Source organism: Manis javanica, chromosome 5, assembly GCF_040802235.1.
Source record: "Manis javanica isolate MJ-LG chromosome 5, MJ_LKY, whole genome shotgun sequence".
Classification (NCBI taxonomy): Eukaryota; Metazoa; Chordata; class Mammalia; order Pholidota; family Manidae; genus Manis; species Manis javanica.
Genome location: NC_133160.1, coordinates 116913146 through 116925807, shown reverse-complemented (window position 1 = coordinate 116925807; position 12662 = coordinate 116913146). Strand labels below are relative to the sequence as shown.

General features: G+C 38.4%; 1 protein-coding gene across 1 annotated transcript in view; it reads left to right on the top strand.

Annotated features, from left to right (window-relative positions):
- SLC4A4 (solute carrier family 4 member 4) overlaps positions 1-12662 on the top strand; it is a 324410-nt gene that overhangs the window by 1993 nt on the left and 309755 nt on the right. The window lies entirely within an intron of this gene.

Genomic DNA, 12662 nt, shown 5'->3' with positions numbered 1-12662 from the left:
TAGAAAAATATTCAGTGACTTCTTAAAGCCAATGTAGTATCTTTTGAAAAGATTTCTGACTTAAGAACTCCCTCCTTGTATCTGTCACATTAACATTTAAATAATTTTCCTGGTAATTATAGCACTTAGTTTGAAGTTATTAGTGGAACTTCATTCCACAGAAGCATGTCAGCTATTTTTCTATAGCTTTCATAACTGAGAAAAAAACTTTTACTTTCATTTTAAAGTTAAATGTAAGATAGGATTCTGTTCTCTGTATATTAAATCTTGGAATTGAATTGTTTTAACTTTTATCTCAGTCTCCAATAAGATGATGCAAAAACTCCAACATTTATGGATGAAAAGAGGGAAGTAGTGCCCTTAGGAACTGTTGAGGCACAGGCAGGACATATATAAGCTTGGGATTGGGGCAGGTGAGAAGGGATATTTGGATAGTTCCAGGCCGGTCTACCTCTGAGAAACAGGAAACTAAGACTGCTCTCCCCCCTCACCAACTCCCTTACCATATTGTATGACAGTGTTTTCAAAAATGAGGTTTTCCATATCTCTTAATGTTTCAGAGTCATTCTGGAGACTTACTAACATCTATAAGGCACCTCGGCCATGAGATTGTCACATTGTAGTCAGTTTATAGTGATTTCTTTCAGGTCATTTTCTTAGTATATAACTTTATATGTTGGAATATTAGGGTTATCATTTTAGACTTTTAAGTGGTTAGACCCCAATATTTTGGGTTTACAATAATGTGCGAGGGGAATACAGGGAATCATCATATTTAGAGAAAAAAAATGTCATAGAAATCGGGTAACTTTGGGACAACTTCCAGCGCACGCTGGTGGTAATTTCATTTTTTACTGGGCTCTGGCAAGTACAATTTTGAGGTTCTAATTCCCTGTTCCGATAACAAGAGAGACCGTCTGGCCATAGCTTGCATCTTAAGGAAAAACACACCACTTAAGGAAAGGAAATGCACATTAGCTGGTGAATCACGTAGATAATCAGGTTTGCCTGCCTGCCTCTGAGGGCGCTGCAGTCCGCAAGGACTGTTGTCAGGGGAGCGCGGGGAGAGAATCCCCTGCTGCTCTGAGAGGCAGCGCGCCGCGGCCGCTTGGTTCCTGCAGTTTCTTTCTGAGCATTTTAAATAATATGAATGAAATCTAAGACTGGGGTTGGTAGACATATTAGGAGTGGAAGGACAAACTGAGAAGAGAAAAAGCTAAGGATAATTAAAGCTAAGAGAAAAGTTTCTGCAGTTTTTCCTGGATTGCTGAAGGAAGGAACCAGGGTGCAGGACTTGATGGGGTAGAGGGGATAGGCAGAACTCTCCCGGCCGGCACAGGGTCTGAGGCCTGCCTGTGCGTTAGGAAATTTATGTATTTTGGGGCAGTCATTTAGCAAAATAGTTTAGGAACATCCAGGAAGGTGATAAGGCCTTACAAAACTAGGTCTTGCTACTTTCAGGAATTTTTTGCCCAAGGTGGGAACTTTAAAGGAAGGTAAGAATAATGCTTCTCTCATAGAAGGCCAGGGCTCAGTGTATTCCATATACATTTTGCTGTTCTCCCAATATACAAACATTTGCTATGTTTGTGTCACGAAACAGACAATATGCTGCTGCCGTTCTAACGTGAAGACAATATTTTATATCACCTGTAGTGCACACCGTAGTTACTTTTCCAGCAATAAAGATGGAGCCTCCTGACCCACCCTTTTACTTCGTTCTTTTGTCTGATGTACATTTTCATACACAGATACTAGCTCCCTCTCTCTCAAATACTATTCATTTGAAGAGGTGGCTGATTTTATTTTCTCCTAAGTCTTATTTATGACTGTCATAATGATTTCATGGCACTGACTTTTATTGCATTTCTCTATAGTCTCAGCAGCTCAGTGGCACTTCAAACAAGGCATCAAAAAAGCCAGCTATCAGTGGTGATGGATTTATTGCTGTGGCAAAGAAGAGATAAAACTTTTTCTTCCAATCTTTTTCATGATATCCTTCATTTATTCCTTAATGATCAGGTTTTACTTGTTTTTGAATTATGTATTCAAAAAAGATGGTGGTAGAAAGAGTAAGGGTGAAATTACATGTATCTGTAGCTGTTTTCATGAACCAAAACATCTTCTTCCCTGCAGACTAAGTAGATGTAAGGGGTTACTATGCTCATTGAAAGATGAGGAAACTGAGACACAAAGAACTTCGTAAGCCTTTCTTAAACTAAATGGAAAACTGTTGGTGGAGGTAGGAATTAATATTTCATCTTTGCTCTAGTGATACCTGTTTAATTGAATGACCGTTACCAAATGAATGTTGCTTTAGTCACAGCTGAAGATACTAAAGCCGATGAAGTTTTCTCCTGGTTTAAAGAGATGCTTTACGTTCCCTGTTTGTAATTCTGCTCCACAGCAGCCACTTGCCTCAACTTGATTTTAGGTCCCTCAGTGCCAGGGAGTTCCCTGTGAAGGGTTTCTCCTTGTGTGTACCATGTTAGCTCCTCTCTTGAGAGAGAAGTTCATGGAGATAGAATCCAGAAAGAAGTTACATGGAATTAGGATGTTAAAGGAAATAACCACTGGCTGGTATTTTGGAGTTTTGTTTTTTAACTTTGTGGATTATTGTTTAGAAAAAGGGTATCCTCAGATTAACCTGAATGTCTGTATTAGAAACCTTAAAAAGGTTTTAAATAAAACCCAGAGTATATTTTCTGGGGGAGTTTTAAAATCAAAATTAATACAAATACAAAATGAGAAAGGACTATATATTGTCTTTAAAACTGATATAATGTTCTGTGAACGATACTACTAGAAAAGCTCTTTGAAATGTTTTATGTAAGAAGTTGGCAGTTTCTTTTCTTTAAGTATATTTACTGATTGATAATCTCCTTTATACTATTTTCAAACAAGTAAACTCATGGGATCTGGAATTCCATGTTAGTTAATTCTGGTTTTAAACCAGAGTTCTAATACTCACTGATGGAGATCAGTTACAACTTTGTCTATTTGCAACTCCTATATTTGGCATATTCTCCAAAAAAAAGCCTCTGAGCAGGCAAAATAGGGAGTAAAAAGAAAAAGACTTACATTAAAGAGGGTTCACTTTACTCATAGGAGATTTGTCAGAATCTCTTTACTCGTAACTCACATACTGTTTTCACATGGCTGGTTATAGGATTTCTAATCCCATGGCAAACAGTGAAATAGAAATTAGGACAGAATTGGCCTGATAACAGCAGACACATGGATAACATTGAAAAATGCCACAGAATCACTTGGTATTAAAGGAAGAACTAGACAAAATATGAAAAGCAAACATATTAATTAGAAGAGGCATGGTGCTTGAGGACTGGACATATCCTGAGGGCATCCCTTCTTGCTCACTCCCTTTCTCCTTTCCTCCTTCCTCTCCATCTACTTAAGTTTTTATTGAAATACAACACTTGTATAGAAAAGTGCCATGTCACTGAGTCTTAACTAAACAGCTCAGTGATTTAGCGAGATGAACTCATCCATGTAACCAGCACCAAGGCCAAGGTACAGACCAGTGTCAGCAGCCAGGAACCCTCTCTCCCTCCCCACCATGTCATTTCCCCCCAAAGGTCACTTCTCTCCTGACTTCTGAGACTATAGGTTACTTTGGTCTATTAGTGAACTCTCTACTAGGATACATGATGTGTCCCCTTGTGTCTGACTTCTTTTGTTTGTGAGATTCATTCATGTTTTGTGTGTGTACCAGTGTTTCTTCTTGTTGCTCTGCAGTGTTTCACTATATAAAAATGCACAACTTATTTATGATTTTGCTCTTGATGGACATTTGGGTTGTTTCCCATTTTGCGCTATTAGAAACAGTGCTGCAGTGAGCATTCTTACATATGACACATGGGACACGTGGGAATTTGGGTTGTGTGTGTGTTGTGAGTTCAATTGCTGGGCCGGTCTTAGTGGATTGCACCTTTTTTCACAAGTGATGCCAAGTCATACTCTTCTCAGCACATTATTAGGGTTAGGAGAGCGTTTCCACATCTTTACAAACAGTTGCTGTTCTCTGTCTTTTCTGTTTTAGCCATTTGGGTGGATGTATGTGATATCACCTGTGGTTTTAATTTGTATTTCCCAGAGTAACTTTTGTTCCTTTCTATATGTTTATTGGCTATAGTCTTTTTGAAGTACTTGTTCAGGTTTTTTGCTCATGGGGCTTTTGTCCAGTATGTTATTCCAAGTAAGAAAGATTTTAAAACTTGGGAAGGAAATTTCTCTTATTTGTTTAAAAAACTCAGCTAACCAGGCAAACTCATTCACCAATGCCTCCATTTAATAAGTAAAATAAATGGGGGAAGATAGTAGAAATATTTTGAACTTGTAAACATCATAGTCTGGATCTGTGAAACCCTGTCCTTAAGAAACCAACTTGAATACAACACTAACAAACATGGCGAACTTATCCTCAGTGCTTAACATAGAAGTGGAGCATTTTGTAATGTGCTATTGCCCAGTGACTGATGGAGATACGCATTTGGAAGATATGGGTTGGAGACCCTGTGCTCTTACTTGCCAGTTATTTGATTTGGGAGGATTTAAAAATCATCTTTTTTTCATTATTAAAATGATTATAAAACCTAATGCACAGAGGTGTTATGAGGTGATCTTAATGAAACTATTTCAGAATGGTAAATGACCATACTTTGTTATTGTTGTTGTATTCCATAACACTCCTTATTCTTGAGTTGAATTGGGTCAGCACTGAGAACAGTTCCTGATGCATTAGTAAATGTTTGTTGGCTGAATGAACCACACATTTAAACATCTTTCTTAAGCTGTTATTCTGAGTGATTCAATCTATGTTTTAAACATTTTTTTCTCCAGGACTTTTACTTTTTATTGCTAAAGTGAGTTGGGAACAGGGTTTGTTAAACATCTGCTTGAAAAATTGAGTCTAATAGCCAGCAGTTTGAGATCACCTGTTTGACTATATAGCTCATATCAAATTTATGCCCCCAAGTAACACACACAGGACCTGGATAACCCTTGAAAATGGTTATAGTGCTCTTCACCCAACGGGGGAGCCCCAAAAGCTTACGCTCTGAATATTTTTAGCTTCTATAATTAGAATGCTGGCCAACAGATTTCCAGATTTAAATACTGTAATGGAGTCTCCAGTCCTGATACATTGGAAGCCATGTTTCATGCAAAATTGAATGTTTAAGGATGACTAAGAGGCTGAAAACTGGAGCTTGTAGAGAGCTTTTCAGCTTAATATGGATAGGCATTTCTTACATATGTTTATTATAATACCAAGAGCAAACTTGCTCTTTATACAAACTGATAAATGTTTGTGTAAAGCTGCAATTGTTAATTCTTTGAAGAGTCTGATTCTCAGCTACTGGTTTGACTTTGTAACCCTCTATTTTCTTCATTGGAAAAAAGGTTTAGTGCTGTATGTCTACTTTTAAATTAAATAGAATTAAAATGTATATGCTTTTTGCTTTGAAGAATTGCAAAATGAGCAATAGTAGGTATTTCTGCAAAATCAGGCATGTCTCAGAAGGAACTTGGATTTTGATGTGGAAATCTAATTAGTTTACCCAATGATTGATTTTTTTCCTTTTTTCTTGAGAATTTTTTATTTTTTTCTTTTGAGAGTGGACGGTGGTCTTCGTTGGGTGGCTGTCATCATTTAAGTATACCTGTTTTGTTGTAGTCAGTACTGAGCATATGATATTCCTTCAGAGTAACATACGTTGGTCTACATTTTCGTGAGCATCCCCCATATATATTTCACCCAAATATGGTTGCTTTAGGGTGATGTAGTGGAAACAGAATTGTCTGGTACCATGGACAGCTTTTGTTTTTTGTTACAGACAAAATGCTATGTATGGAAAATTTAAATAAATACAAAGGGTAATTATGGGAAGCCTTGTTAAATGACTGTTTTAAAAACAGTGAATTTCAGAAAATCTCATCTTCTTTTCTGGTTGATTTAATTCCTGTAAGAAGTTAAACTGGGTCATTTTAAAACAATGCATCCAGGCATATCTGGTTATTGCTGTGTTAAATGCTGGAAGCAAGGCTCCCTTCTGTATTACTCAGCACTTGAGTCATTTAAAAAAATGGCACTATGGATTAAGGGAAGAGCAACTATTTAAAGAATAAGAGCATGACAATGATGTCTAGACTGATAGCCCATATTGATGGGATTAATGCTTCCGCTTCTTGTGCTCTTCAGCATGGAAACCTGTTGTCTATATGGCTTGATGGGATATTCCTTCTGTTAATACAAGCCAGCTTTTGTACCTTCTCTCCCAGAATGATCATGAATGAAGCTATGAAAGTGTTACTTGGTGAAACATGTTTGTTCTGAGTGAGGGTTCAGTGAAATCATCGGACTGAAGGTTTGCCTGATCCCCGAGTGTGGATGTCTGCACACCCTGAAACCCCCCTCTGCATGTTGCATGTTGACGGCAGCTGCAGGGAGACCTCACACTAGAACTGCTTCAAAAATTCCTTCATTCCTTTGACCTCTAGAGACTCTGTCCTTAGGAATGTGAGATGAGTACTCATGATGTTAGCTGAGGAGGGCCTCATGGTAGGAGATTGCTAAAGTACTGATTGCAATCGCCTTTAGAAAATTGCTGAGCGTTAACAGATTAAGGAGAAACAGCTCACACATTTGCACTTTTACAAGTTGAGCTCCTTTGCCAGAGAAGAGAGAAGGAGATAGGAAATGTCTCAGAAGACTTAGATAAATGAGATCAGATAATTTCCTTGGGAAAAAAATACATTAAGAAATGAAACAAAAACACTCATCCAAAAACATCAGAAGAAAACATAGTTCAAGCACTCACATGTTTTTACTGCCACAACTTTAGGTAATGAATTGTACACTTTAATCGATCGCTCTGTTCCTTACTGCTCTGCCCTGCTCTTTGCTTCATATGTGTTCATGTGGGTCCTCTTACACTTTATGCTTCTTCCATGGAAGAACTATATCAGAGTATCTTTTCTGGTCCTCACAGTGGCTAGCATATTTTATAGTGAAAAAATTTATTTAATGGAATGATAATTAGTTAAAAAATCAACATTCAGAGATACCCAAATTTATCTAAACTCTTGTTTCTCCTAGAGATATTCCTCCTGTTAAAGTAGCTCTGATCATGGCTTTTAGGTCTTATCCAGCAGTTCCTGTGAAATTTGTTGTCATGAAGTTTGAAATCTAGTAACTTTTGGGATGGAACTTTATTGTTAAGGTTTGCAATGGGTTCTAATTCCTCAGGAAAACTACCTAACCTTTCTGATTAGATATGAATGTATTATATCTGTACTCTGAATTGGACCACAGTTTCATTTACTGTTCTTTCTGAGATTGAAAATGAGTCATTAGTGTTTTAGAAACAACTTTTCATTTTGATGTAATTATACACTCACAAGAAGTTGTGAAAATATAGTACAATTGTTAAAATAGCCTTCACCGAGCTTCCCCTTGTGAGTACAACTTTGAGGTTTGTGAAGAGGTGTTCACCTAAAAATATTTATAAGGAATTGTAATTTTTATGCCTTCTCTGAAGAATATATGGTAGGTATTGTCAAAAATGCAGAATTGGTTACATCTAGTATTTTCTGGATTTCAGTAGGAAAAGGTGCTCCCATAGTAGGCAAGGGGAAAGAGTAATTCATTCAGTCATTCAGTTATTTACATCTGTGAATTTGGTGTTCACCTCATTCAAATAATTTTTTATGTAAATCATATTGAACTAGGAGTTTTAAATTCAGATGTTGCTCTAATAACATCTTTGGAAGATAAAAATATAAGTGAGGAAAAGTACTATTGTTAGGGTACCATGATAATTCTTCATTTTATGTAAAGGTAAGAGAATATCATTATAGTATATGTGTATGTGTGTGTTAGGTGTTTATTATTGTAATGTGCCTTACAATATATGTGAATGTACATTATGTTGAGACATTTTAGAATAGGTGTTTTATTTATTATATATACATATTCCTAATGCACTCTGAATATGTTTCACTATTCTTTAGTATATTGGTAAATTTTACATTTGAACACATATTTGAGTTCAGTTATCACTCCTTAATGGGGGTCTTCTGATGCTATCTGTCTGTGTTCCTGCATGTGGCTGAACCACCTGGAATGCTCCCGTGGAGCTCTGGTTTTGCATTGTGAGGCAGACATAAATGGGAAAGGTCTTGAGAAATGCACTGTGTATCATGAAAATAGAGGAGTGTCTTTCAGAGAACAGACAGAAATCTACTTGAAATGCTTATAGTCTGAACAATGAAGTCTGAAAGGAGACCTCACCTAAGCCTATAAGGTCATGAACACTTGCCAGCAAATCTGAGAACACCAGAGCCAGGAGGACCACTTACAATTGGGAGAAATAGGTTTAGCATAAATCAGTTTAAATTTGTGTACTAAGTATTTATGAAACTGGCTTCCCCAAGAGGAGAAGGTCCAGAACAAACCTTGGGGTAGATTAAATATTCATACAATTTAAGAGAGATTTATTGGCATGTTAGGTTAATAGACTTTTTTGGAGAGTGTTCTCTCTTTACCTAGGACTTTCTCATAGCACTTTGTCAAGTTACTTATCATTTTGTAGAATGATTTCTGTTCTTTGATGTTACTAGCAGATGTCACTAAATGTTGGTCTGGAGGATTGTGGGTCTGACCTCACATTATGTTTCTCATAAAGTTTACTTGCCTCAGCTTATCTTATCTCAGCTCTTGACCTTGCCCAGAAGGCACTAGAATAAATGCATTGTTACAGTTGAGGTTATAAAGTGATCAGATCTTTGGGACCTCCTTGTAAAATTTCTCTGCATATGGTCTGTACTTTGTTGCTGATAAAAAGAAATTGGACGTTATTTTTGGATTGAAATCAATACATTTGGCTCTAGGTTCATTTGGGATAATTCCACTAATCTGAAATAGTTTGATTTCCCAAAGAAATGGAATATTATTTTATTTTGTGCAAGTTTAAAAATCATTGTGTTGGATACCTTTCTTAAAGTAATATTATGCTCACAAATAAAATAGCTTGGACGGTCCAGTGTCATATATTCCTGTTTGACCCACAGCTTTTAGCTTCTATGATGGAAGGACTGTAGTATATGGTGTGTCTACAGTGTCTTTTGTAGAAAAACCAGAGCAGCAGAAAGAACTAGGTTAGTGCATGTGGCTCAGGCAGCTGCTTGAGGCAGGAACTGGTGGAATAATTTCTTAGGCCTGTAGAGACAGTGAGGGCTTCAGTCCTAAGGGTGTCCAGAAATATGGGATCTATGGAACCCTGATGACTTGGGGGATTGCGAAGGGATGATGTGAACTCTGAAGCATGGGCAGTAGGTGCCATGAGGTCAGAGTCTGTGGAATACAAGAAAGGGAAATAATATTTTGAGGAGACAGTTTCTGGGAAATTTTGAACCTGCTTAAATTGTGGGAGTGGTCTATTTATCTACTGTCATTAGAATATGAAGTATTCGCTGTAATTGAATATCTGATAACTGAAGCTTACCTAATTAAGAGACCAAACTAAAATGGTCTTAAAGTATGTTTCCGCTGTCCATCATTCCAAAATGAATTGCACACTCCTGTCTCCTTTCTTAACAATGCGTTGAGTATACTTCCTCTCTTGTTCCTCTCTCACAGCCATCATTCCGCAATTCAGCGGTGCTCTCGGGGTCGGAGATGGGTGAGCAGTTGCTCCTGCACCACATGCTCCCCTGCCATTGTGCTTCAAACATTCTCTTGCTTTTCCTTTCTGTTATGAAGATCATCTCTTAGCTGTGTCTAAACAGGGCTTAAGGGTCTCAGCTGTTTGCTTACATGCTGGGCAGTGACCTCCCTCAAGGTATCTGTTTTGATGAGTTGAACCTTTATGAATGAATGCAGGTTTGACTAAGGCTGGGATGAGAGGTGGGAGAGAGGGGGAAAGGAGGGTATGGTGCTTTTTGCTACGCCCTAGGGATGAGGCTTAGCCACGGTGAGAGACAGGCTTTAAGGGAAAGCTGAAGGATCCATTTCATGAGGTTGCTTGGGATCCAGGCAGCAGAGTGGGGCTCTAGGGTAGGTGGCCTGAGGTGGTGATTGTATGTTTGAGGGTTTAGCATCTTAGGAGACCAGGAGAGAGCATTCTGGGTAGGAAAGTGGCATTCTTAAGTAGGCTGGTCATCCTCGAGAGGCCCAGGGGAAGGGATGAGCCTGGAGCCTGGGCTTGAATCCTCCTGCCTTAGGTTAGGTTCCCTGGGAAGCAATTTCTGATGGTGCAGGATGTTTACTGCAGCTTGTGCTGAGGGAGCAGACCTGTGAAGGGAGTGAAGGAGGTTGGCTCGGGAAGAGGGAGGAGTTGAGGTTCGATTCCACAGCAACAAAGGCCTCAGCTGACTCCACCAGGCACTGGAGTCGAGAAGGCGCTGCCGTGGGGAAGGCCCCAGATCCAAGGATACCCTGCAGAGTCCCCACTGGAGGTCAGGGAACCAGGTCTTCTCACCCTGCACAAACCAGTCATGAGATGTGAGCTGCCCTTGGACCGGGGTGACCATGGGTCAGGTGGCTCTGTCTGGCTAAGACAGTTTTCAGAGTAAGGCTGAGCTGAGCATCATCAGTCATCACACTGCCGCTGGTGGGGGGCACCCCTCAGTTCTGAAGGGGAGGTTATGAGCACCCATAGTCTTAATGCCTCAGGATTTGGGCCACTCATTGCTTCCAGTCTTCATCTGCATCTGTGTCATTTTAATTCCTACGGGTTAAGTAAGTTAATATACGCAGAATGCTTAGAAAAGTCCTTACTAGCACATAGTAAGGATAATTTAGGTGTTAGTTATTATGCTCATACCTGGCATGATCTTTCCCTTATAATATGGTTCTTTTATTAAACTATGAGTTTGAAGGCTAATGCTCTCATTAATTTTTCTAATTTTCTTTGTAAGAGGAAAACACCTGACAATATCTTAGTAAGAAATAATATGAGGTACTATGTATTTCAGTACTATTTGCATCTTTGATTTTTACCAGAGAAGGACAAAAGGAATCATCACCTATGATGACAGTGGAAGGAGTTGGACATCGGGTGAATGAGATCTTTAGGTGGGTGTGCATGTGAGTTCTCAGCCTCTCTCCAGATGAGTTAGAGAAGCCCTCTCAGCTCACGGGGAGCAGCCCTGCCTTGGTCTTTCCTGTCACTCTGGTTCTAGAGCTAAACATCACAACATACAATCAGTAAATACAGCATTATCATTTAATTAAATTGCCTCATTTCTTAAACATTTCAGAATGATTTCTTTTCAATATTTTAGTATTTAAATCCTATAAATGTAGGGCAGATCACCTGGAGTGTTTTAGAAATTTAGTTTGACTCAAAGTAACGTTCTCATGGAAGCTCAGTCTCTGCCACCTCATTTCTCATTCACTTGGAGACATGGCTAATTCCTTTGGACAGCTTTTACCTCCTTCATATTCATAGATGGAGAACATTTCATTTGAGTTGACTGCCTCTCCACCCCCTGCCCAAGTATGGCAACTATATCATAGTAAGTTGTTCACTTTTCAGGAATTATCAGATGCAGAGATGATCAAGAACGTAGGCCAGAAACTACTTCTCTAAGCCATCAGATAATGTCTTTTTTTCTGTCTGTACCAGCAGCCCAGTGTCGCACATCCTGTGAAGCAGAGGAGCAGAGGAGAAATACTGTGACCCCTCCTTTGTAAGAGTATTTTTAAAAAGACTTTCCTTAGATCCATTTTCCTCCCTGGTTTTAAGTTGCTTGTGGCTATTCTCAATTTCTTTTAAAGAAATGAGACTTAGTGGATGAACCATGAAAAATAATTTACCTGCATGTTTATTATACAATATCTGTAGAAGATGAGGATTATAGGGAATACAATATCAAGCTGAGTCAATGAGAAGTTTTGTCTTGGCTGTTTCGACATTAATCTAATTTTCAAGTTGCGCAGTCTGTTGTGGGTTCCTTGCAGAATCCTGTCCTCTTGTTACACGAGCCAAGAGCTGAATGGAGATCATCCCCATGTCAGCAAACAGTGGGTCCTTTTTTTATTATTATGGTTAGGAATGTCGAGCATATTTAAGGTTTCACTTCCACATTTTTGGTGGGGAGATGTTTGGAAGGTGATTATAGATAAAAGATTTAACGCTGACAAATAGATGTGTAAAGGTATTAAAGTGACAAAAATTCTTCTTGAAACAAACCCTTTCTAAAAGCAAAGATGACTTTTAAAATTTCATTTTGGGATTAAAATATATAAACCCTCTTTTTTAGAGAGATGTTGTTGAGCCTGATTTTATGGGAAACAAGTCCCTTATCCAAGAAGATTATGTTGATACAGCTTTTAATTCTCAAAAACATGAAATTATGATTTGTATGGATGTGTAGGAGAGATGAAGTAAAAAGAAAAAAAATTTGGATAAAATTTATTGTCTCCAAAATGGGCATAGGTGTAAATCATTCTACTTTGTGTATTTAATCTCAGATTGACCACAATAATTGTGTGATGGCTTTGCAGAGCACGGCCTGCAAGTGACTCTCCACTTAAAAACCACTTAATGCTGCTATTTTTTTCAGCACAGATGCAGGTGGGTTTTAATTGGATTTTAGTTTATACTTTGGTGAAAAAACAGCTCTCACTTGTGGGCCAT